The 26,808-nt window shown below is 44.7% G+C and overlaps 1 pseudogene; it reads right to left on the bottom strand.

Moving 5' to 3' along the window:
* Positions 1 to 6,463: 6,463 nt before the first annotated feature.
* LOC124044406 lies at positions 6,464 to 25,633 on the bottom strand (annotated as a pseudogene).
* Between the last annotated feature and the right edge of the window lie 1,175 nt (positions 25,634 to 26,808).

Genomic DNA, 26,808 nt, shown 5'->3' with positions numbered 1-26,808 from the left:
TGGCGCTACAAAGTATTAACTTAAGGGGGCTGAATAATTTTGCACGCCCAATTTATTCAGTTTTTGATTTGTTAAAAAAGTTTGATATATCCAATAAATGTTGTTCCACTTCATGATTGTGTCCCACTTGTTGTTGATTCTTCACAAAAAAATACAGTTTTATATCTTTGTTTGAAGCCTGAAATGTGGCAAAAGGTCGCAAAGTTCAAGGGGGCCGAATACTTTCGCAAGGCACTGTAATTTAGTTTATATAGTAAATATTTTCTTTCCTCTATTTTCTTAAAACTACATTGTTGGTTAAGGGCTAAGCATTTCACGGTAAGGTGAAATTGTATTCGGCGCATGTGAGAGATTTGATTTGAAATGCATATAACAAGTAGTTTAATCAAAAATGTAGGTGAAATGAGAATACTATTGGTTAGTATAGGCTACTATTCTATAGGCTATACTATAATATATACAGTGCACTTGAGTTTTTCCACATTTTTTATGTTACAGCCTTATTCTAAAATAGATTAAATAAACGCATTTACTCATCAATCTACACATAATACCCCATAATGACAAAGCGAAAACAGGTGTAGAACTTTTACAAATACACCAATTTATACCAATTTACATAAGTATTCAGACCCTTTGATATGGAGTAGGGTACCAAAAAATGTCTGCAGCATTGAAGGTCCCCAAGAACACAGTGGACTACATCATTCATAAATTAAAGAAGTTTGGAACTACCAAGGCTCTTCCTAAAACTGGCCGCCCCTTGTAAAACTGAGCAAACGGTGCAGAAGGGCCTTGGTCAGAGAGATAAAGAACCTGATGGCCACTGCCAGAGCTCCAGAGTTCCTCTGTGGAGATGGGCGAACTTTCCAGAAGGACATCCATCTCTGCAGCACTCCACCAATTAGGCCTTTATGGTAGGCCCATCCAACCTGAGAGAGCTTGAGAGGATCTGCAGAGAAGAATGGGAGAAACTCCCCAAATTCAGGTGTGTTAAGCTTGTAGCAGCATATCCAAGAATGCTGAAGGCTGTAATCGCTGCCATGGTGTTATTACCACACTGTCTGCACTGGACTAGTTAGTGCTGCAATTCAAGGATAGGCCTATATCATCTCACACAGAGTGTTGTTGTCTGTTCACATTGCTATGCTTTATCTTGGCCAGGTCGCAGTTGTAAATGAGAACTTGTTGTCAACTAGCCTACCTGGTTAAATAAAGGTGAAATAAAAATAAATAAAAATAAAAATAAAGTGATACAGTATGTATAGTATGATTAGCATTGAAACAGTTGAATGTCCAGACTAACCAGCCATGGTGACCAGTCCACTGTCACTGATGTGGACAATATGATTATGTAACTTATGATTCCTGCAGATGGACTGAGTGTCCTTGGAGCTGGCCTGTGACCAGCGGACAAATACCACTCCAGGCTGCCAAGACATCTCCTCTCCTCACTGCACAGGACAAAGAGACCAGATAGAGTGAGACCACACGCACCCACGCACACACATGGACAAACACACACGCACACGCTCACACACACACACACACACACACACACACACACACACACACACACACACACACACACACACACACACACACACACACACACACACACACACACACACACACACACACACACACACACACACACACACACACACACACACACACACACACACACACACACAGACACACACACGTGACAAACACTAACACACCCACCATATGTTTTACTATCCTTGTGGGCACCTAAAATGAATTTCCATTCGAAATCCTATTTTCCCTAACTAACCCTAACCCTGATTCTAAACCTAAACCTTATTCTAACTCTAAACCTAACCCCTAAGTTTAAAATAGCCTGTGTCCTCGTAGGGATGTGGAAAATGTCCCTACGAGGGAGAATTTCTTGTTTTTACTATCCTTGGGGGGACTTTTGGGGATTTCCGGTACCCATGAGGATAGTAATACTAGCCCACGCACACACACATTATAGTACACATGGCAGGAGAGACACAGCTATGAGAGGGATGGAGATCTTGTGAAATCATCGCATGCTGCTACTGCAATCCAGCGGCCTCGCTCTCTCTATTCCACCACATCCCAGCCCCAACTAAAGCCTAAATAACACCTCACTCCTCTACTGCTAGAAAATAAATGAGTTCCAGTTCCTACCCCACAAAATCCACTCTCTCTTTATATCGAGGTGACATATAAAGAATTAAATATTAATAGGCTGTTGTGTATCGATTGAAAAAAATTGCTGCCAACATAATGGGCTGGTTGATATTTCTGAATAAAACAATGACAAACTCGTTATCAAAGGGCATTTTTTTAAACATTTATGACAGCTGAGTAGCTCTGGGGCTGAAGGGCTCACATGGCCTAAAAGGGGAGCAGATGAATACAATGCACATTTGTAGTCCCGGTGCAAAGTGAGATCTATGCATGATAAACAACATCTCTGTCTGCATCCCAAATGGCATCTTATTCCCTATTTAGTGAACTACTTTCGACCAGGACCCACAGAACTCTGGTCAAAGGTAGTACACTATATAGGGAATATGGTGGTATTTGGGTATTTGGTCTCCATCTCTGGCTGTATTAACCATGGGGGACCTGCTGGTTGCAGTCAAGAGTTCACTAGCTCAGTCTGACTGACTGAGTAAGGTGTTTCAGTCCACACCCCAAAATCTTTCAACTCACACTGAAAACATATACATTTACCCTTCCTCAGAAAATATGGCCGTGAACAAAGAAAATATTCTTCCACTCCGAAATGTGGGTTGTCTGAGATGTGAAGGATACAATATGAAAAAGAGTGCCATTTTTTTTTTTTTATATGAGAAAATATGAGTTGAACTGATGGGTCCTTTGTTGGGATGAGTCATTATCAGGGAATTGTGTGGAAACATTCCACCAGGGCAGAAAGTCCAGTCAGTCCGTACTGCAGTAGGAGAACAAAGCAGGCCCAGTGCTTCAGCTGCAGCAGCAGGCCAGTGGTGTGCTACTTTTACAGCACTGTTAGTTAGACCTGGTTTCAAAGACTATTTGAAATCTTTATAATACTATAAGTGATTGCTTTAACCTGCTTGGAGAGCCAGATGGGTGGTGTTTGCAGCTCTGTGACTATTCTATTGGTTCTATTGTGACATGCAAGCTCAATCAAGCCCAGCTAAAGTATTTTAAATGTTTTCAAATAGTATTTGAACCCAGGTCTGGTTCCAGTAGGGATCTGGAGCCGTCTGCTGGGTGTCACTCAGAGGTTGGTGTGACTGTGAGAAGCCATGGAGACCCATTCCTATCGGGAAGGACTGAAGGAAGGACTGAGGAGACACTGCCTGTCCACTCCAGGCCACTGTGTCTCCACCGAGGTGACACTACCGCGCAATGTGACAAATCCCCCCTGGAAAGATCCACCTCTCCTCTCCTCCTTTTCTCTGCTGCTCGGATGACTAGAGACTCCACGTCTGGAGCCGGAGCACGTCCACAGGCAAGGACGGAGAGATGAGACGGAGGAGAGGAGTCGGCTGCCTCATGGCCTCCCGCTCCATCACTTCACACTTGCTTTTTGTCTTTCTCGGGCTGCAGGGCCTTCTGCTCCGACTGTGACCACAGGACTTGGGGAGACAGGGTCTCGCCCAGACATACGCCACATGTCAGCCCGGCCGGCCGTCCAGAGCTCAGAGCACACTGGCTGCAGCCTGGAGCCTCCTGGGACGCTGGTCTGAGACGCAGAGCTGCAGAACCACCATGACACATAGTCCTTCTCCATACGCTCCATACAGACAGAGCTACTGTACCGTACAGGTGCCACCTCTCCACTGTCTCGAGGTCTGAGGTAGACGTAAAGGAAAGCTGGGAAGCTAATGAGTAGGAAATGTGAAAAAGCTTTTTGGGCTAATCTTATGCCGGATATAGCAAATGATGGCAGATTAAAAATAATGGAGAACGCAATGCTTTGGGATTACTGTGCCATTAGATTGGCTGGCCAAGAGAGGATGTGGAGGCAGACTAGAACCAAGATAATCAATCAAATAATCTCAACAACCCCTTGTCCACTGAAAACAATTAGACCACTTCTCAAAAATCAATAGCACCGCATTCTGTTTAGATACCCACCAGTCCTTCATTTAATCAAGTCTCTCTGGGATTTGATAAACCAGTTAGTCGGTAAAACCATCAGAGGCCCCAAATAAAAATCGCAAATCGAAAACAATATAATGTAATGCGATATTGGTTATTTTTCACTGGTTCATTAAACAAACCTCCCATGTGGAGGTACAGTTTAGGGGAATATAAAAGAGATCATCTGTTTTGTTCCTAAGTTTTGAGGGAAACAACAGGGCAGCAAGGCGTCATACTGAAGCTGAAGGAAACCAAATATCCATGTGGACGAAAATAAATAGGGCTTCATAAAGTTCCTATGAGATATCCTCAAAGTGGTGTTGGTTGATGTCTCCTGTTTCTCGACTGCAGGTACCATGCATAATTAAAGCAGGGATTTGTATCTGTCTGTACTCTGTGCCCTCCTGATGAATTAATATCTGGTGGAAGTCCTACACTGTGCTACACTGCCATCACATTAGCCCATTTGTATCAGTCAGTTGCTTGCTCCATCAGCTATTTGTAAAACTAGAGAGGGGAAAAAAAATACTGTGAGATTGTCGGACGTGTATTTATTATCATAAATGTCTTATGAATTAGGTATGATTCTAATGTCAGGGCTATAATGCCGTAAGTGTAAATGCAAAGCACACTGGGTGATTCATGGCTTGTGAAGGAAACATGTTTTGACATTGCCAAACTATAGCTTTAGCGTCGTGGCCTTCCCTTCCATAATGCCATACAAGATTCAGTCATATCGATTTTTTTTTTTAAATGATCCAAACGTTTGATATCACTGGAGATACAGGCTAATGGAGTTATTTAAGTGATCATTCCCGAAAAGCCGGAGTTTGGAGGATATATTAGCACAGGTGTTGTTAGGCAGGGTAGCCTAGTGGTTAGAGCGTTGGGCTAGTAAATGGAAGGTTGCAAGTTCAAATCCCCGAGCTGACAAGGTACAAATCTGTCGTTCTGCCCCTGAACAGGCAGTTAACCCACTGTTCCTAGGCTGTCATTGAAAATAAGAATTTGTTCTTAACTGACTTGCCTAGTTAAATAAAGGTAAAAACAAAAAAAAGGCCCGAGTCGAGGTCCGGCAAACCATGCCTATATATCCGGCTGCGAGGGCATTATCACTTTTATACAAAGGGTTACGAACATATTCAAATAATGATTGACATATTTTCATAAACAAAATGTTGATTTGATGAATTTATTCATACTATTTCATCCTTTCACAAGATATAGTCTTGACACAAAACAAGGGTTGCTGTCCAAGCCGGCTGGTCGCTCGTTCTATCGGTTCGGTTGCCAAAGACGCAATCTAGTCATTCAGTCTTTTTGTTCTGTATCTATGGACGCGACCCAGTCGTTCGTTCTGAATGTTCCATTGCCATACTGGCTGGCAACGTTCTTATCCCTAGCTTGCTAGCTAGCCAACTACGGCTAATTTACAGTCACGTCAAACAGTGCAGACAGAATAACAACGAAGTAGCTGCATTTGTTTAAGCTGCTTTCTAGTGACATTTATTTGGATACATCCATAACATTGAGCTAATGAGGCACGATTTCACCTGGCTTAGAAAATGTGCAAACAACACAGCTAACACAATCAATTCAAACTGAAGCTGGAAAGACTGCAAACTAGCTGCACTTCGTCTTGTTTGAACTTTTTCAATTTACATTTCTTTCTTTGACATAAAATTTGATTTGTATATATCCATACAAATTATGTCAGCTGATTCATGATTTCGACTAGTTGAGAAATGCTGCCTGTCTCTCTGCCTCGTCCCAACACATTCATTACTATGGGACAGCTGGAGATCGAATTTGAATATTGAAACAATATTGCAAATGTCGGAGAGACAGCAAGGTTTATTCAAATCTCCGCTGTTGAAAACAAAATCTTAGTCTAAAAGAAATGTGAGATAATATCTAGATGCTTTTTATAGTGAAGATCAAGTTTATAAATTGCCTGGCTGGGCTGATGAGACAGTGGATTGCACAGTCAGATGTGGAATAGACACCGGCTGGCATGCAATTATAACCAATCAGCATTCAGGATTAGACCCACCCATTGTATAATATATAGATAACCAACACATGTGGCATTATTAAACATTTGTAAAAAAAAATCTGTTAGAAATATGATCTTAATAATTGTATCGGTAGAGATATTATATTTTTACACTGTGAATCCCTCATAAGCAGGTGCGTGTAGGGTTGCACAATCCTATGTTTTCCAGAAGTCTGGAAGATTCCTGGAATCAGGAAGAAATAAGCATGACACCTAGAATCCTCCAACCAGGATATCTTTTGGGTGGAAAGTTACTGTAATTTTTCAATCCTAGGCCTATGTCATAGTCACCTTCGACATCGGGGCTGAGGTAGTGTCTGTGGTTCCGCTGATGGTTATCTTCTCCCAGGGCAGGAAGAAGATGACGCGTCCGTCGCTGGTGGCTGGGTCCAGGAGACCCATGTTGTCTGGACTGAAGGTAGGGGGCAGGGGGTGTGGTGGAGGGGGGAGTGGTGGAGGCAGAGGGGAGGAAGCAAACAAGAAGACTACATTAACCTTTGGTCTGCTGGGGGGCGTGAGAGGGCCAACTGGGGGACACCCCATAATCAGGCTCCTGTCAACTCTCTTTCCAGGAGATTAATTCTGCTGGTTTCAATCCCAGCTACGCTGCTGCTCCCATAGAGTTCCAGCCACACCATAGCCCACATATTGTCCTGTTTAAAACACATGCACACGGTACTGACTCAATTTAATACAGGAAACAGTAGAGGGGTAGAGGTGGCAGGAGGGGGGGGGGCAGCTTTGTTCCACAGTGAACACAAATAACATGCATCATCAAGAAAACCAGCACTGAGTAGGGAGGAATCCAATCAGGAAGTCAATTCGCAACAGCATCACAGGAAAGTCGGGTTGAGTAGGCCAAAAGCTCTCTTCAAAAATCGGACTTCATCTGGAGATAAACGGCATACAATGCCATCTGTTTGCTTGATTTCACTCTTCGAAAATGGGCTCATCGACCTAACAGGAAGTGTGAAGATACACAAAAGGACCTGATGCTCCTGAACAGAGCCCCTCAGCAGTAAGTACCTGTTCTGAACCATCCATGCAAGAGCTTCTTTAATCTTAAAGAGTACCTATGTTTTGTCCTGGCTGTCCCTGTCTCCGTGGCTCAGCCGAAGGTGCTAATGAATTGATCAGGCAGGCGCTAATGATGCAGTGACGCAGGGGGGGGGGGGGATGTGACAGAGACGGAAGGGGGCGTCGTTTGTTACCTGTAATAGCCAGGGATGACGATGTGCACCCCAGCACTGGGCTGATAGATGTTGGGGTTCTTCTGATCATCCATTTTCCGCAGTGCATCGGTAAAAGGTCCCGTGGCATTGATAACACATTTGGCTCTGACATCAAATTCCTGCCCTATGAAAGAAAACAGCATCAATCATCAGGAGCCATTCATCTGTACCCAGTGACAACCGGGATTATTAATTTATCAGCCGACACCCCTTCCGTAATAGAGTGGCTCGCGTGTGTCCATGGGAGACTTCAGAGGATTGTAATTAATAGGAAACAGACACACCTAATTTCCCTCTCGCCTCTTTGTGTCAAAGTGCAGCCCAAGAGGCAGTGTGTGAGGGAGTGCTTTTAATGTGCACAGGGAAATGTATGTGTCCCAAATGGCATCCTTTCCACTATTAAGATAAGTACTTTTGGTCAGAAGTAGTGCACTATATATGGCTATGGTTACCATTTGGGATTCAGGCAATGTTTGTTAATATGCTGCCTGATGTTGACGAGCCTTTATAATGGGGCACATATCAAAGGCAGCATGATGAAACTAAATGATCTGTTTTGACAACGGCTTGAATGATGGACCATCCTCCTAATTTGACTTGTGTCCAAATGAAAGCAGATACATTTTGTTAGAATTTAAAGCAAAACACTGATTCAATGTGTTCCTAGTAGCACTTTCCTTGGGAGGGCTCTCTCTCATAAACGAAAGTGAAATGTTTCTTCCTCTTCTTCAGAAGGAAAGAAAGAAAAGCACCACTTCCATCTTTCAAAACATGAGGGGGCAGTCATGTATTGAGATCCTCAAATCTTGGTTACTCATGAAACCCATCTGTTCCCCTTACAGCTTTATTCCTCCAAAGCCATTCCTGTGCATGACATTTAAAAGGTAAGTAAGGCCATTTGGAGAATGCTCATTCCGTATTACATTGCTAGCAGATCTGAAAGAGCCCTTTACACCATAAAACCCTTATAAAATATTAAAGCCCCACATTAGATGTGCTATGACTATGTGCAAAATAGCCCTGATTAACAGGGCTCCCTAACAGGCAGGCTCTGAGCGTTAGCGCCTCGCGGTGAGTGCTAGGGAGCAGGGAGGAAGAAGCAGCGGCTTTGTAGCTGTAGTTTTACCTGTGATCACGTCCCTGCAACGCACTCCACAGACCCTCTCTCCGTGCCCATCTGAGGATCTGCCCTCTTCCGTAGGTGCACCACTTCAGTGTAATTGGCTATGGCAGCCCTATACCTGGCAGCAGTCAGGGCGATGGCGAGATTCATTCGAGCATCGTCGTGTTGTCCTGCAGCAGGGGGACAGGAACAGGGGAGCGGATGTGAGTCACCCCCAGCCTGTGACTGGTGGTATGGAAGTGTGTCGGAACCGATATGTCACATCTGTCCCTGTCACTTTGTATCAGTGGGATGGCTGCTCTGGCCACACAAGGAGGACACTTAAAGCCACAGTGGGCCTTTGGCCTGTGTGTGCAGTGGGGTCCGCGTGCCCTGACCTCCCCAACCCCCGTTCCCCTGCACTGGGCTAGGGGGCTCCACAAGAAGAGCAGCGGGCTGAGCTCAGTGAGCTGGGCTCAAAGTGTTAAACCCACCAAGTTGAGGGCTAGGAGTTTACTAACCTGTTCTTTGAAAGCCCCATGCCTATTTTTATACACACGCACTGCATGAGACCGCAAGTGTGCCGTCACTGCCTGCAAGCATGACACTCATTTTGTTACAGGAAATATAATCACTATAATATGTGTGCTTCATACACGTTGCTCCCGATTTAATATAGGCACCTCAGTTAGGAAACGCAGGAGACTAGGTCAAGTGAGGATAGACTCAACTTAAAAATCAATCACTAATACTGCTCCCTTTCAAAATGGGTAACAAACAGGGGGGGTGATAATGGTAGTGATAATTGCAAAATAATAATTCGCAATGTCCCTGATAGCCATGCTCTCCAATACATCAGCATCAGGAGCGGGATTCTGACAGGGACGGATTCTATTTGTAAAGCAGAAGATCCCTCCTCAGATTCCTTTTAATGGAGAGAGGGATCTGGTATGAAGATGAATGGATGAATCCCTCTCTGGCTTGAGAATATACCCAGATCTATGTTCAAGAGTCAGCAGGTCACACATTCTGTCATTTAAATGAAAGGGTCTAAAAGGTGACAAATGAACGAAGCCCGGTTTCATTAGGAAGGGCTTCTTATATACGTCTTTGAAGATTTATCGCTGGGAAATCTGTTGGTTTATAGTAGAGAAGACGATAGAGATGACAAATCACTTTTAATGTTGGTGTCTTGGACGACCTTCTTCCTGTTTGTTTTTACCAGGTCGGGGTTCAAGTCCTCATTGTTGGCCTTGAGGAGGAGAGAAGGTTGCTACTCTGCAGGAATGAGCAGGTTCTTTTGTGCCCTGATTTATTTGCGGTTTGAACAACCAGAGGCTAGGTAACTGGTAGGCTCTGCTGGTTAATGCTATCGCATGCTCCGAGCCATTCCACCACTAAGAAAAATAAATAAACTGGAAACAAAACAGTAAAACACAAGAAAACATCAGATTTAAAGGCCACATTTTAGAATGAATTATATACAAGAGTATGCACCCAGCCATGATGTATTAGAAAGACCATAGTATTCCCTTCTAAATCTCTGTGGGCTGAATATGACCATTAGAGTGTATGGTTGGCTAACATGCACTGTGCTGTGGATGTACACAGCAAATCAGATACTTAGGGGCTAGAGTCAGTGTGTCTCATCCCGGATGATTGTTGAGCCCCCTGCTGACCTCTAACCTCATGATTCACAGTTCGCCACTATGTGCCTGTCTCTGCTGCCTGTCACAAATTAGCAGCGCCCAGATTAGAGCTACACCCATCACAATGTTAAAATAATCTGATTACAGACCACATTCATCACAATGTTCAATGTGATTTCATTCCAGTTGAAATCAGATGGTGTAACAAGGGATTATTACCATGGCACACTAATGACAATGGGATTATAATCTGATAATCATAACGATGCTAATAATGATAACATGTAACACAAATAATCTGAGGATTAAAGCACAAGCAATCAATAGTGAGCATAGGGCTCCGAGCATGTCTCCCAGTTGAGTGGAGGCCCAGCACCCTCCCTTAAAGCCCCTACCTCCTCCTCCACTGTAATCCGCGCCTCCTGGAGGTAGAACACTCAGTGGAGTGAGAGGAACTCCACGGCTGGACAAAATGCTGCAAAATGACAGGGACAATAATGACAATGAATTTCATGTCTCCCAGTCATGAGAGAGAGATGCTTGGCTGGGCTGACTTGTCCAATTAAATTGTTGCAGGTACAGCGGGGGACACAGTTATTATCCCAGACGCTTCTGTGAATTACTCCTCTGGCTAAAGGAGAGGAGGGCAATGAAGGGAGGAGAGATAAATACACACAAAGAGACTGTATTTCCTCAAAAAAATGCATGTGAAAATGATGAAGTGTAATAATTGTTATATATCACCTTATCACAGCTATACTGTAATTCTGCGTAGGATATAATACTATTCACTGCCATCAAATTTGAAATAGATCCATTTCAATATGAATATTTTGATCTGTAGCTCATCATGTGTGTGTGTGTGTGTGTGTTGTTTCACAATATATTTTGTCATTTCTGACCAAACCGTATACATGTGTCACGACTCCATAATCTAAGGCATGTCTACATGTTGAAACTATGTGAATATGATGGCTTGAGGAATCCTGAGGAGATGAACTGAAGCAATCAAAGACCAAACCCCAAGAAGGAAGGTCAGCATTGAAAATGTTATTCCCATAATAGTCCCCAATTGAATAATGGAATTTAAAACAAATGACAGCTTAAGGGAAAAAGTGTATAAACTAACACATACAATACAACATAATATTTCAATCCGAGTCTGTGTGGTTTTTTATTTTCTGTCTTCTCCCAAAACAATCTGATATTTAGAAAACATATTGTTTAAAATATAAATATATAATCATATTAGCTATTTTTCCATTGAAAAAAACAAATATAAATAGCTTGAGCATAATGCCCCCTCTCCCACTTACTTCTGCTAAATGAGTAAGGCTGACAGATCACTGCTCCGATCGCAGACACATTCCCTTAGAAATATGTTGCCTTTTTGCAGTACATGGGAATCCACATATCCTCAAATGTTAAATGAAGTCTGACAGATAGCCTGGAGAAACCAAGTTGGGAGTTTGAGGCTACGGAGGAGACCTTGAGTAAACAGGACATGCTATGTACACCCTGGCTAACAATCAACATATGCTTTGTTTTTCTGATGCCAACACGAGGCACGTTTAGCCTGGAGAAAGATTTGTCCTGGGACTGGTTGGAACTAACAAGGGAATGCCTACTGGCTATTTTCTGCTTTAAGCCATGTTATTTCTCATTTGTTTACGCTCACATAGCCAGGCCAGCAATTACATTGCTGTGCATGAAAAGGGTTATTTCTACGAGGGAACCCGAAAATGCCAAAGAATAAGGAGAGAAGAGAATAATAAAGATAAAATAACATATAATGTGTTCTATATGGGACTATATCATATATGTTAGCGTGACAGAGATATCTTTTTTTTCTGGATTCTTAGTGAAAAAAAAGGGATCTTAAAAGGTGCAGGGCCTTTTTTGCACATAGGACTGATTGGACCACTGAGTTGAAATGGTTTGCAGCTTACCGTCAGAGTAGACAATGGCTCCCAGCAGTTTGTTCCTCTTCAACATAGGAAAGAGCTCTAGAATCCTTGGTCTTGCTGAGGATGTAGTTGCTCTTCAAGCACTGGGATCCAGCCACCAGGTCGTACATCTTGATCTCTGCCCAGTGGTAGGGAAGCTGCCACCACCTTTCACATACAGCACCATACACTCTTCGAAAAAAGGGTTCCTAAAGGGTTCTTCGGCTCTCTCCCTAGGAGAACCCGTTTTGTTCCAGGTAGAACCCTTTTGGGTTCCATGTCGAACCCTCTGTGGAAAGGGTTCTACACTGAACCCAAAAGGGTTCTACCTGGAACCAAAAGGGTTCTTAAAATTCGACACATTTCTCACGGGGCAAAGAGAACTGCAGTTTTATAGGTTTTCTAATGTTATCATACACATTTTGCCATGAGACTGAGAGAAAATGTTGCTGTTTTACAGCACATTTCCTGTAATTATACACATTTTGCCATGAATCTGAGAGAACATTAAGCATTTTTAAAGCGAATGAAAGCTTACATGTGGGTGTGCTGACTGATAAAGGCACTGGGTTATTGCTAAATGAACAGAATAAGTAGGCAGTGGCATGGTGCATATAGCCATAGAAACACAGTGACATGCCTCAATGCGGTCATATTCATGGCTTTTTGGGGGTCTGGCTTTCAGTTAGTTATTTTTGGCCACCTATCCCATGAGAGTGAATGTCATTACAGTTCATCTGAATGTCATTCCAGTGCACTGCTTGCTATGAATTCTATCTCATGGTGTTTTGCATGTTTTTGCTCAATCTGATTGGGTGCCTTCCCGGCTGGTACTACATATGTGAAACAGGCGCATTTCTACTTTCTGTAATCAAAAAGATCATTAGAAAAGGTCATAAGAAAGTGCCTCTTGATGATGTCATCAAATCCAGATGATTTACTATGAATCTATTAGGTATCATTCTGTACATGTCAAATAAACAACTAATAACACATTATGAGCTTTATGGATTACAATGGAATTCGGAAGGTAGGTTGGTGTAAAATGGGCACTCCTGTGTGTGATGGATATAGGATTTGTGTTGGCATGATGACTTACGCAATCCATGGCAGAGCACTGGAAGCCAATAGAGATTTCCCACACCCTTCAGTAATGAGGCACACCTGTACACTCCTTTAAATACCAGAGACGGATCTTAAATGTCATGTGCAATTAACGCTCATGATACCAGGCAGCACCAATCAAATCAAGCCCCTAAGTTCACACAAGGCTCAGAGAGCTGGGGTGAGATGGTAAGATGGTGATCAGGAACGGTGGACCATCAGCCATTTCACCCTCACCCACGATGGACCTCTCTTAAAGTTTATTGTCATTCAGCTGAAATTGTCTCCATCTTCAAAAAACCCATGTCCTTACCGAGGGAAAGGTTTACTGCTTCATGTGGTATTTTCGCGTGGTGTACGTAGTGAGAAACTGTCTAAGATGCTGAGATGGGAGGGTGTCCTTACGATATCCAGATGGTTGGAACGCTAATGTAGTGCTTCCTTCACCATCATATACTGGAGGAGAAAAGAAGATACAACAATATTTCCAGGGATTAAAATCATAGTACAAGCTCAATCATATCCACATAGCCCTTCCTGAAGCCTGGTTACAAAATGTTTCTCTCAATCCTAATACAATAGTACTGAGGTAACCTTAGGAGTCAGTGTATTTCAGTATTTTTTCTATCAGAGTAGCTTATATAACCATGTGAATCAATAACCATTTAATACATTTATGCTAGTGGAGTCCTGTGAAATAACGTAAGGTCAATGTTTTTCTTGAGAAAAAAAAAAATATATATATATTTTTTCTCAAGATACATATATATATAAAAATGGGTAATGTCTTGTTAGGTCAGGGATTTAAATAGTATAATGGTGATTAATTGTTTTATTAGTTTATTAGTAGAAACATCTAAAAGTTATTGTTGTCACGGATGACCAAAGTTGCCATCCCAAAACAAATACAGAATGGCATTGCCTTCATTCTTTTGCTTTCCGTTTCCTCCCTGGCATGTAGAGTAGGTGAGAAGCCTGTACTTTGCTACACTGCTGCTGACTTTGCAGTTACGTTTCCTGCAATCACACTAATTGGCCCCTTCTCCAGCTCACCTCCAAGACCCCAGCATGTTCATACAGATAGGAAAATAAGACTCCCAGAGAAAACACAGGCCGAAAATAATGAGATTCTTCAAGTGCTCTGAAATGTAACAGAAAACTGTGACATTTGAGTTTGAACCTGGGTGTCTCTTCTTAACAATACATCGACAAAAAAGAACACCTAAATGCTTTATTCCTCCCATTACTCTGATATAATTTTCCTGCATTAGCCTAATTCCCGTCTTGATAATGACAGGGGGGCACTAGTTACTCCTTCTTCTCTTTCCAAGTTGTAGGAATTCTTTGAAATAACTTTGAAATAAAAATATCACAGGCAGTAACTCAAAGAGAGCATGTCAAGACTTCTTCTGAATGAAAAATGATCACGGAGGGTAAATAAAGCAATATGACCAGACGGACCAGGAATTCACCGGATAAGTGTCAGCTGCAGAGAAAAAATGAAGCATTTACCTGTTCGTAATCTAATTTCACGATGGCTTTCTGTAGATATCGGACTCCTCCGTGAATGAGCTTGGTGCTCCGGCTGCTGGTCCCAGATGAGAAATCGTCTCGCTCCACCAGGGCAGTTTTAAGATCTGACAGAGGGAAGGGAACCAAGGCAACAGATCAACAGCAAGCTGATATGTGGCTACTTATTGTACCAAATGTTTAGAATACATCACATATTATTTTCATATGAATGTCCTTCTGTTGTAATAATTCATGATTGGAGACATTTTGTGCAGGCACACGTATTCCATTGGGGAAAAAACGGCAAGCATTTTCATAATTCTTCACTGTGTGAACCATAAAAATGAGTAAAAAGGTTTTGATAATAATTCAAGGACCCAACAAGTAAAGAAGAAAAATGTATATTTTTTAATGTAAAAAATAATCTATGCACTTTACTTTGTCGTGTTTTTGTCAATATATTGTTATCTAAAATGAAAGTAGGTCTATATTGCAGGAGAAATTGTCTGGCTTCCATAAAATGATTTAACATTGAAACCGCTCGTCATTCCCACCATTAGAGGCTTGTGTTCTGTCCCTGACGGATAAACACTGTAAATCCCAATTTTGAAAAGAAGAAAGGGAAAGTAAAAGTGGATTAGGAAAGGGGGATGGGGGATGAGGCGGGGGGGTTCCACCCCCACACCCCCCCTATTTCACCATTAGACAGTCAAAATGGATAAAGGAGAAAAACAGCTTAAAGAAACCTCTAACCAGCAGCAAAGATAATTGATTTAGGATGTAATGGTAACTGCAAGAGGAACCCTCATCAGGGGGAACAAAAGAGACATCTTTACATTTTTGGTGAGTGGACTTTGCCCCCTGGTCTTTTCCAGGGAAACGTCCTCCAAGTCCTATTAGCTATTCTGCAGTTCCATCCTCTGGAGCTGGCCTCTGAAGCGCCTTACAGTCTGAGCTCCAGGGAGACGGCTTGGAGGCAGCTTCAGCACAATGACTAGGAGGTTATGCAACATCAGGATGGAGAATATCCCCCCACCCGATGCTGTGAGGGGGGACTGGAACAAAAGTGTGCCGCCACTCAAAATCCCTGCAAAATGTGGTTGCAAACTGCATCTGTGGTGCTAGCTGAATAAATCGGATTTGTCAGAATTAAGAGAGAGAACATGTGAGATTAATCAAAATGGTTTTTCCTTAATAGTGTGTGATATCCACAATGATGTGTTCATAGTTTATGTACTAGTAGAGAAATCAGACTATTTCACGATCAAATCACGAGCCCAGAATATTGGCTGTTGATGATACCCTAAACGATTATGTACACGGTGCATTTGCAAAGTATTCAGACCTCTTGACTTTTTCAACATTTTGTTACATTACAGCCTTATTCTAAAATGTATTAAATTGTTTTTTTTTCCCCTCATCACACAATACCACATAATGACAAAGCAACGACAGGTTTACATACATATATTTTTTTTGCAAATGTATATAAAAATAATAATAACATTACTGCGTTTACATAAGTATTCTGATCCTTTACTCAGCAGTGTCATGCAGGTGAAAGAGGACCCAAAAGCGACTTAACAGAAACAGAGTTTATTCAAGTCCAAACAGAAAACGACAAATCCTGAATCCTTAACAGGAAATGTCCAAACAGGGAATAACAGAAATCCTCTAGTCTGTAGAGGGGAATAACAGGAGAAGCGGCCACAGACTGCAGGTCGCTTCGGGTAGGCGTAGGCCGTAGCTGACAGAGACACCTGCTCACACGCAGCATCTGATGAAGGCAAAAACACGACAGGACAGGGCGATACACAATCACAGCACGGTGAATTCTAAACAAGGAACCGACAGGACAGGAACGGAACACAAAGGAAGAAATAGGGACTCTAATCAGGGGAAAGGATCGGGAACAGGTGTGGGAAGACTAAATGATGATTAGGGGAATAGGAACAGCTGGGAGCAGGAACGGAACGATAGAGAGAAGAGAGAGCGAGAGAGTGAGAGAGGGAGGGGGAGAGAGAGGGATAGAAAGAGGGAAAGAACCTAATAAGACCAGCAGAGGGAAACGAATAGAATGGGGAGCACAGGGACAAGACATGATAATAAATGACAAACATGACAGTACCCCCCACTCACCGGCGCCTCCTGGCGCACTCGAGGAGGAATCCTGGCGGCAACGGAGGAAATCATTGATGAGTGAACGGTCCAGCACGTCCCGAGACGGAACCCAACTCCTCTCCTCAGGACCGTAACCCTCCCAATCCACTAAGTATTGGTGACCCCGTCCCGAGAACGCATGTCCATGATCTTATGTACCTTGTAAATAGGTGCGCTCGACAAGGACGGGAGGGGGGGAGGGAAGACGAACGGGGGTGCGAAGAAAGGGCTTAACACAGGAGACATGGAAGACAGGATGGACGCGACGAAGATGTCGCGGAAGAAGCAGTCGCACAGCGACAGGATTGACGACCTGGGAGACACGGAACGGACCAATGAACCGCGGAGTCAACTTACGAGAAGCTGTCGTAAGAGGAAGGTTGCGAGTGGAAAGCCACACTCTCTGGCCGCAACAATACCTTGGACTCTTAATCCTGCGTTTATTGGCGGCTCTCACCGTCTGTGCCCTGTAACGGCAAAGTGCAGACCTCACCCTCCTCCAGGTGCGCTCACAACGTTGGACAAACGCTTGAGCGGAGGGAACGCTGGACTCGGCAAGCTGGGATGAGAACAGAGGAGGCTGGTAACCCAGACTACTCTGAAACGGAGATAACCCGGTAGCAGACGAAGGAAGCGAATTGTGAGCGTATTCTGCCCAGGGAGCTGTTCTGCCCAAGACGCAGGGTTTCTGAAAGAAAGGCTGCGTAGTATGCGACCAATCGTCTGATTGGCCCTCTCTGCTTGACCGTTAGACTGGGGATGAAACCCGGAAGAGAGACTGACGGACGCACCAATCAAACGACAGAACTCCCTCCAAAACTGTGACGTGAATTGCGGGCCTCTGTCTGAAACGGCGTCTAACGGGAGGCCATGAATTCTGAATACATTCTCAATAATGATTTGTGCCGTCTCCTTAGCGGAAGGAAGTTTAGCGAGGGGAATGAAATGTGCCGCCTTAGAGAACCTATCGACAACCGTAAGAATCACAGTCTTCCCCGCAGACAAAGGCAGACCGGTAATGAAGTCTAAGGCGATGTGAGACCATGGTCGAAGGAATGGGGAGCGGTCTGAGACGACCGGCAGGAGGAGAGTTACCCGTAGTCTGCGCGCAGTCCCGTGTCACGCTCCTGAGTCGGCCACCAAAAGCGCTGGCGAATAGACGCAAGAGTGCCTCGAACACCGGGATGACCAGCTAACTTGGCAGAGTGAGCCCACTGAAGAACAGCCCGAGTGGAAACAGGAACGAAAAGGAGGTTACTAGGACAGCGCGCGCGACGCAGTGTGCGTGAGTGCTTGCTTAACCTGTCTTTCAATTCCCCAGACTGTTAACCCGACAACACGCCCATAAGGAAGAATCCCCTCGGGATCAGTAGAAGCCACAGAAGAACTAAATAGACGGGATAAGGCATCAGGCTTGGTGTTCTTGCTACCCGGACGGTAAGAAATCACAAACTCGAAACGAGCGAAAAACAACGCCCAACGAGCTTGACGGGCATTAAGTCGTTTGGCAGAACGGATGTACTCAAGGTTCTTATGGTCTGTCCAAACGACAAAAGGAACGGTCGCCCCCTCCAACCACTGTCGCCATTCGCCTAGGGCTAAGCGGATGGCGAGCAGTTCACGGTTACCCACATCATAGTTGCGCTCAGATGGCGACAGGCGATGAGAAAAATAAGCGCAAGGATGAACCTTATCGTCAGACTGGAAGCGCTGGGATAGAATGGCTCCCACGCCTACCTCTGAAGCGTCAACCTCGACAATGAATTGTCTACAGGAGTAACGAGGATAGGAGCGGACGTAAAACGTTCTTTTAGAAGATCAAAAGCTCCCTGGGCGGAACCGGACCACTTAAAACACGTCTTGACAGAAGTAAGAGCTGTGAGAGGGGCAGCAACTTGACCGAAATTACGAATGAAACGCCGATAGAAATTAGCGAAACCTAAAAAGCGCTGCAACTCGACACGTGACCTTGGAACGGGCCAATCACTGACAGCTTGGACCTTAGCGGAATCCATCTGAATGCCTTCAGCGGAAATAACGGAACCGAGAAAAGTAACGGAGGAGACATGAAAAGAGCACTTCTCAGCCTTTACGTAGAGACAATTCTCTAAAGGCGCTGTAGAACACGTCGAACGTGCTGAACATGAATCTCGAGTGACGGAGAAAAAATCAGGATATCGTCAAGATAGACAAAAACAAAGATGTTCAGCATGTCTCTCAGAACATCATTAACTAATGCCTGAAAAACAGCTGGCGCATTGGCGAGGCCGAACGGCAGAACCCGGTACTCAAAATGCCCTAACGGAGTGTTAAACGCCGTTTTCCACTCGTCCCCCCTCTGATGCGCACGAGATGGTAAGCGTTACGAAGGTCCAACTTAGTAAAGCACCTGGCTCCCTGCAGAATCTCGAAGGCTGATGACATGCGGATAACGATTCTTAACCGTTATGTCATTCAGCCCTCGATATCCACGCAGGGGCGCAGAGTACCGTCCTTCTTCTTAACAAAAAAGAACCCCGCCCCGGCCGGAGAGGAAGAAGGCACTATGGTACCGGCGTCAAGAGACACAGACAAATAATCCTCGAGAGCCTTACGTTCGGGAGCCGACAGAGAGTATAGTCTACCTCGAGGAGGAGTGGTCCCGGAAGGAGATCAATACTACAATCATACGACCGGTGAGGAGGAAGGGAGTTGGCTCGGGACCGACTGAAGACCGTGCGCAGATCATGATATTCCTCCGGCACTCCTGTCAAATCGCCAGGTTCCTCCTGAGAAGTAGGGACAGAAGAAACGGGAGGGATGGCAGACATTAAACACTTCACATGACAAGAAACGTTCCAGGATAGGATAGAATTACTAGACCAATTAATAGAAGGATTATGACATACTAGCCAGGGATGACCCAAAACAACAGGTGTAAACGGTGAACGGAAAATCAAAAAGAAATAGTCTCACTGTGGTTACCAGATACTGTGAGGGTTAAAGGTAGTGTCTCAAATCTGATACTGGGAAGATGACTACCATCTAAGGCGAACATGGGCGTAGGCTTCTCTAACTCTCTGAAAGGAATGTCATGTTTCCGAACCCATGCTTCGTCCATGAAACAACCCTCAGCCCCAGAGTCTATCAAGGCACTACATGTAGCACCCGAACCGGTCCAGCGTAGATGGACCGACAAAGTAGTACAGGATTTTGATGGAGAGACTTGAGTAGTTGCGCTCACCTGTAGCCCTCCGCTTACAGATGAGCTCTGGCTTTACTGGACATGAATTAACAAAATGTCCAGCAAAATAGAGGCACAGGCGGTTGGTGATCCTCCGTTCCCTCTCCTTAGTCGAGATGCGAATCCCTCCCAGCTGCATGGGCTCAGTCTCAAAGCCAGAGGAGGGAGATGGTTGCGATGCGGAGCAGGGAAACACCGTTGATATTGAGCTCTCTTCCACGAGCCCGGTGACGAAGATCTACCCGTCGTTCTATGCGGATGGCGAGAGCAATCAAAGAGTCCACATCTGAAGGAACCTCCCGGGAGAGAATCTCATCCTTAACCACTGCGATTGGAGTCCCTCCAGAAAACGAAATCGTTCCACTCACTAGAGGCAGCAAGAGTGCGAAACTCAATAGAATAATCCGTTATGGACCGTTCACCTTGGCATAAGGAAGCCAGGGCCCTAGAAGCCTCCCTACCAAAAACTGAACGGTCAAAAACCCGAATCATCTCCTCTTTAAAGTTCTGGAACTTGTTAGAGCAATCAGCCCTTGCCTCCCAGATAGCTGTGCCCCATTCTCGAGCCCGGCCAGTAAGGAGTGAAATGACGTAAGCAACCCGAGCTCTCTCTCTAGAGTATGTGTTGGGTTGGAGAGAGAACACAATCTCACACTGCGTGAGAAAGGAGCGGCACTCAGTGGGCTGCCCGGAGTAGCAAGGTGGGTTATTAACCCTAGGTTCTGGAGGCTCGGCAGGCCAGGAAGTAACAGGTGGCACGAGACGTAGACTCTGGAACTGTCCAGAGAGGTCGGAAACCTGAGCGGCCAGGTTCTCCACGGCATGGCGAGCAGCAGACAATTCCTGCTCGTGTCTGCCGAGCATGGCTCCTTGGATCTCGACGGCAGTGTAACGAGCGTCTGAAGTCGCTGGGTCCATTCCTTGGTCGGTTCCTTCTGTCATGCAGGTGAAAGAGGACCCAAAAGCGACTTAACAGAAACAGAGTTTATTCAAGTCCAAACAGAAAACGACAAATCCTGAATCCTTAACAGGAAATGTCCAAACAGGGAATAACAGAAATCCTCTAGTCTGTAGAGGGGAATAACAGGAGAAGCGGCCACAGACTGCAGGTCGCCGGGTAGGCGAGGCCGTAGCTGACAGAGACACCTGCTCACACGCAGCATCTGATGAAGGCAAAAACACGACAGGACAGGGCGATACACAATCACAGCACGGTGAATTCTAAACAAGGAACCGACAGGACAGGAACGGAACACAAAGGAAGAAATAGGGACTCTAATCAGGGGAAAGGATCGGGAACAGGTGTGGGAAGACTAAATGATGATTAGGGGAATAGGAACAGCTGGGAGCAGGAACGGAACGATAGAGAGAAGAGAGAGCGAGAGAGTGAGAGAGGGAGGGGGAGAGAGAGGGATAGAAAGAGGGAAAGAACCTAATAAGACCAGCAGAGGGAAACGAATAGAATGGGGAGCACAGGGACAAGACATGATAATAAATGACAAACATGACAAGCAGTTTGTTGAAGTACGTTTGGCAGCGATTACAGTCTCGAGTCTTCTTGCGTATGACGTTACAAGCTTGGCACACCTGTTTCTCCCATTCTTCTCTGCAGATCCTCTCAAGCTCTGTCAGGTTGGATAGGGAGCATCGCTTCACAGCTATTTCCAGAGATGTTCGATCGGGTTCAATACTGGGCTCTGGCTTGACCACTCAAGGACAGTCAGAGAGTTGTCCCGATGCCACTCTTGCGTTGTCTTGGCTGTGTGCATAGGGGCGTGGTCCTGTTGGAAGGGGATCCTTCACCTCAGTCTGAGGTCCTGAGAGCTCTGGAGCAGGTTTTCATCAAGGATCTCTCTGTACTTTGCTCTGTTCCTCTTTACCTCGGTCCTGACTAGTTTCCCAGTCCCTGCTGCCCAAAAATATCCCCACAGCATGATGCAGCCACCACCTAGCTTCACCGTAGGGATGGTGCCAGGTTTCCTCCAGATGTGACACTTGGCTTTCAGGCCAAAGAGTTCAATCTTGGTTTCATTAGACCAGAGAATCTAGTTTATTGTGTCTAAGAGTCCTTTAGGTGCCTTTTGGCAAACTCCAAGTGGGCTGTCATGTGCCTTACTGAGGAGTGACTTCCGTCTGGCAGAGATGGTTGTCCTTCTGGAAGCTTCTCCCATCTCCACAGAGGAACTCTGGAGCTCTATTCCCAGATCTGTGCCTCGACACAATCCTGTCTCGGAGCTCTACAGACAATCCCTCTGGTTTGGTTTTTGCTCAGACATGCACTGTCAACTGTGGGACCTTATATAGACAGGTGTGTGCCTTTCCAAATCATGTCCAATCAATCGAATTTACCACAGGTGGACTCCAATCAAGTTGTAGACACATCTCAAGGATGATCAATGGAAACAGGATGTACCTGAGCTCAATTTCGAGTCTCATAGCAAAGAGTCTGAAAACTTATGTAAATAAGGTATTTCTGTTTCTTATTTTGTAAATATTTGCAAACATTCTAAAAACCTTTTTTCACTTTGTCATTATGGGGCATTGTGTTTAGATTGATGAGGAAATGTGTTTATTTAATCAATTTTACATTTACATTTACATTTAAGTCATTTAGCAGACGCTCTTATCCAGAGCGACTTACAAATTGGAGAATAAGGCTGTAACGTAACAAAATGTAGAACAAGTCAAGGGGTCTGAATACTTTCCGAATGCACTGTACATAGTATAGTATAGCCTATAGAATAGTAGCCTTCCTAATACTGAGGTTACACCACCCCCTTTTGCCCTCAGAACAGCCTCAATTCGTCGGGCATGGACACTACAAGGTGTCAAAAGCGTTCCACAGGGTTGCTGGCCCATGTTGACTCCAATGCTTCCCACTGTTGTGCCGAGTTGGCTGGTAGTGGATCTCTACTCCAAATAGCTCGTTCCATCTCATCCCCACAGATGCTCAATTGGATTGAGATCTAGTGACGGGGCAGGCCACTGTAGTTAGCTAAATTCACTGTCATGTTCGTGGAAGCATTCCTGGACAATCCTAGCCTTGTGGCATGGGGCATTATCAGGCTGAAAAAAACCTATTTGTAGATGGATACACTGCTGTGATGAAGGGATGCTCCTGATCGTCAATGATGTTCAGATATTCAAATGTTGCCTCACTTTTAACAAGCGGCCTAATGTGTGCCATTAAAACACACCCCACACAATCACACCACCAGCAGCCTGCAATATTGACACATGGCATGATGGACGCGTGTTCTCATGTGGTTTCCTCCATACCCAAGTCCTCCCATCAGCGCAAAACAACAGGAACCGGGATTCATCAGACCAGGCAATGTTTTCCCAATTCTCCACTGTCCAGTGTTTTCGTTCCTTAGCCCACTGCAACCACAGTTTCATGTTTTTTTTTGCTGAAAGAAGTGGAACTCTGTAAGGTCGTCGTCTGCCATATCCCATTCGTGTCAAGGTATGACGGGTTGTGCATTCTTTTATGGGTCTTTGGGCGCCAACGTTGTACTGGACTGTCAGTTGACTAACTGTAGCCGTCTGTTGCTCTGCATTTTTTGTGTCAGCCTCCTTTGTCTTTTCATCAATGACCCGTTTTTCGACCACTGGCCTGCCGTTGGCTGGATGTCCTTTTGGGTGGTGGACCATTCTTGATACACACAGGAAACTGTTGAGCGTGAAAAATCCGGCAGCATTGCAGTTATTGACACAAACTGGTGCGCCTGGCACCTACTACCATACCCCATTCAAAGGCAATTAAATATTTTGTCTTGCCCGTTCACCTGTCTGAATGACACACATTCAGAATCCATGTGTCAATTGTTTCAAAGCTTAAAAATCCTTCTCTAACCTGTCTCCTCCCCTTCATCTTCACTGATTGAACAGGCCTTAACAGATGACATCAATAAGGGATCATAGCTTTCAGCTGGATTCACCTGGTCAATCTACACTATATATACATGAGTATGTGGACACCCCTTCAAATGAGTGGATTTGGCTCTTTCAGCCAAACCCGTTGCTGACAGGTGTATAAAATCGAGCACACAGCCATGCAATCTCCATAGACAAATATTGGCAATAGAATGGCCTGACTGAAAAACTCAGTGACTTTCAACTTGGCACCGTCATAGGATGCCAACTTTCCAACAAGTCAGTTTGTCAAATTTCTGCCCTGCTAGAGCTGCCCGGGTCAACTGTAAGTGCTGTTATTGTGAAGTGAAAACGTCTAGGAGCAACAATAGCTTACAGAACGGGACCGGCGAGTTCTGAAGCGCGTAAAAATCCTGTGTCCTCGGTTGTAACACTCCAAACTTCCTCTGGAAGCAACGTTAGCACATTAACTGTTCGTTGGAGCTTCATGCCGAACAGCCGCACACAAGCCGATGATCACCATGCAAGAATCGTCTGGAGTGGTGTAAAGCTCACCGCCATTGGACTCTGGAGCGTTCTCTGGAGTGATGAATCACGCTTCACCATCTGGCAGTCCAATGGATGAATCTGGGTTTGGTGGATGCCAGGCTAATGCTACCTGCCTCAATGCATAGTGTCAACTGAGGAGGAATAATGGTCTGGGGCTGTTTTTCATGGTTTGGGCTAGGCTCCTTAGTTCCAGTGAAGGGAAATCTCAATGCTTCAGCATACAATGACATTCTACACAATTATGTACTTCCAACTTTGTGGCAACAGTTTGGGGAAGGCCCTTTCCTGTTTCAGCATGACAATGGCCCCATGCACAAAGCGATGTCCATACAGAAATGGTTTGTTGAGATCGGTGTGGAAGAACATGACTGACCTGCACAGAGCCCTGACCTCAACCCCATCAAACACCTTTGGGATGAATTGGACTCCCCGACTACGAGCCAGGCCCAATCGCCAAACATCAGTGCACAACCTCATTAATGCTCTTGTTGCTGAATGGAAGCAAGTCCCCGCAGCAATGTTCCAACATCTAATGAAAAGCCTTCCCAGTAGAGTGGAGGCTGTTATAGCAGCATAGGGGGGACCAACTCCATATTAATGCCCATGATTTGGAAAGAGATGTACGACTAGCAGGTGTCCACATACTTTTGGTCATGTAGTGTATGTCATGGAAAGAGCAGATGTTCCTAATGTTTTGTACACTCAGTGTAAATTCCGGCCTTGCTTCAAGCCAGTTGTTGGCCTATCCCGTGTGCTGCAAATAAATGATCCACATGCAAAAGAAACGCAAGGAATGGACAGATAAAGCCATAAAAGGCTACCAATCCTACACTTGCTATGACAGCAGTTAGGAACAACTGGTAGACTGCAAGTGACAAAGACTGCAAAAGGCAGCTTATTCCGTGTCACAGCGTGTAAGGCACAATCTAAGCATGTGGCTCCCCCCCCCCACAATGAGCACATCAAACTCCTGGTTGTTGTGCAAGGCCGTTAGCTGGGCTTGCCTGGATGGGAGCTCGTGTTGGAGGGCCACGTTCGGCAGTTCAACGAGAGTCGGGCCTAGACCATCAGCACAAACAAACCAGTCATCCATTTCTTTGTCATATGACTCCAGGGGACAGTGCATGTGAATAAATGTACTTCATTAGTATGTATATGTCTTCACATTCTTTATGATGGATTTTGTCAAAAATAAACCATGTATTATCTGTGGGAAAAAATGGCAGCCACCACGAAGGAATAAAAAAATAATAAATAACATGCTAATTCATAATAAACCCTATATCCCACCCCATTTCCAAATATTGTCTTTTGAGATTAATGACAAAACCTGCATGCCACATGCATATGTGTTAAGATAACTTTGTAGAGTACAAAAAAATATATTGCAGAGAAACTAATAAAGAAAAGCTAATACAGAAGCCTAAATACACAAAAAGTATTGATAGTATGGTACAGTAACATTAAGTATGGCCAGATTATCTACAACAGAACAAACAGACAAAACACTGCAGGAGAGGTGTGACGACCCTCCCACTCTGTCTGCCGTATTCTGTCTTTGTTCTTGTTTCCTTATTAGGATGCCAGTGGGCGGAGTTGAGAGGGTCGTCAGCTACATGGGAAACACCTGGGCCAGGTGTCTCCCAGGATAAATAGACCTCTTCAACATTCATGGAGGGAGACTCTCTCCATGCAGACACCTGTTGTAGATTGTGGTGTGGTTCTTGGTGGCCTTTTGTTTGTGTGCTTTGGCACCTTTCAACACCCTGCATTATCACATTCATGCATGCAAAACACTCACTTACACTACGGACTACTGATTACACACACCATTGGATATTTTCCTTAGTTGCTTTAGTTAATAAATATATCTTTTGTTACTCCTTATCTCCACGTTGTCTCCCTTTGTTACGGGCTTTGAGCCGGTTCGTGACAAGTGGGGGCTCGTCCGGGATCTTTGAACTATTGGTTTGGGAGACCGTGGAGGTACGTGTTTAGTTTGAATATGGTGTTTGAGTGTGATCGGCCCAGTATTGGTTGCCTTTGTTGTTTGGTTTGTGTGCTGCGTTGGAGAGAGTATAATGGTTAGTTTCCAGGCCCTGCCTAGCCTGAACTCTTGTTCTACTTTCTGTTGGGACGTCAGTCTGAAGTGAGTAATCTGCTGTGTACCTCGGTGGGAGATTTGGGTAGGGTAGTGGAACTTGCTACCCGGAGCTATAGCCTTTTTCCCCTGATAGGTTTAGCGACGTGTTTCATTTTTTGGAATAT

Source organism: Oncorhynchus gorbuscha, linkage group LG09, assembly GCF_021184085.1.
Source record: "Oncorhynchus gorbuscha isolate QuinsamMale2020 ecotype Even-year linkage group LG09, OgorEven_v1.0, whole genome shotgun sequence".
NCBI lineage: Eukaryota > Metazoa > Chordata > Actinopteri > Salmoniformes > Salmonidae > Oncorhynchus > Oncorhynchus gorbuscha.
Note: the sequence above shows the minus strand (reverse complement) of the source record. Positions and strands in the feature narration are given on the sequence as shown.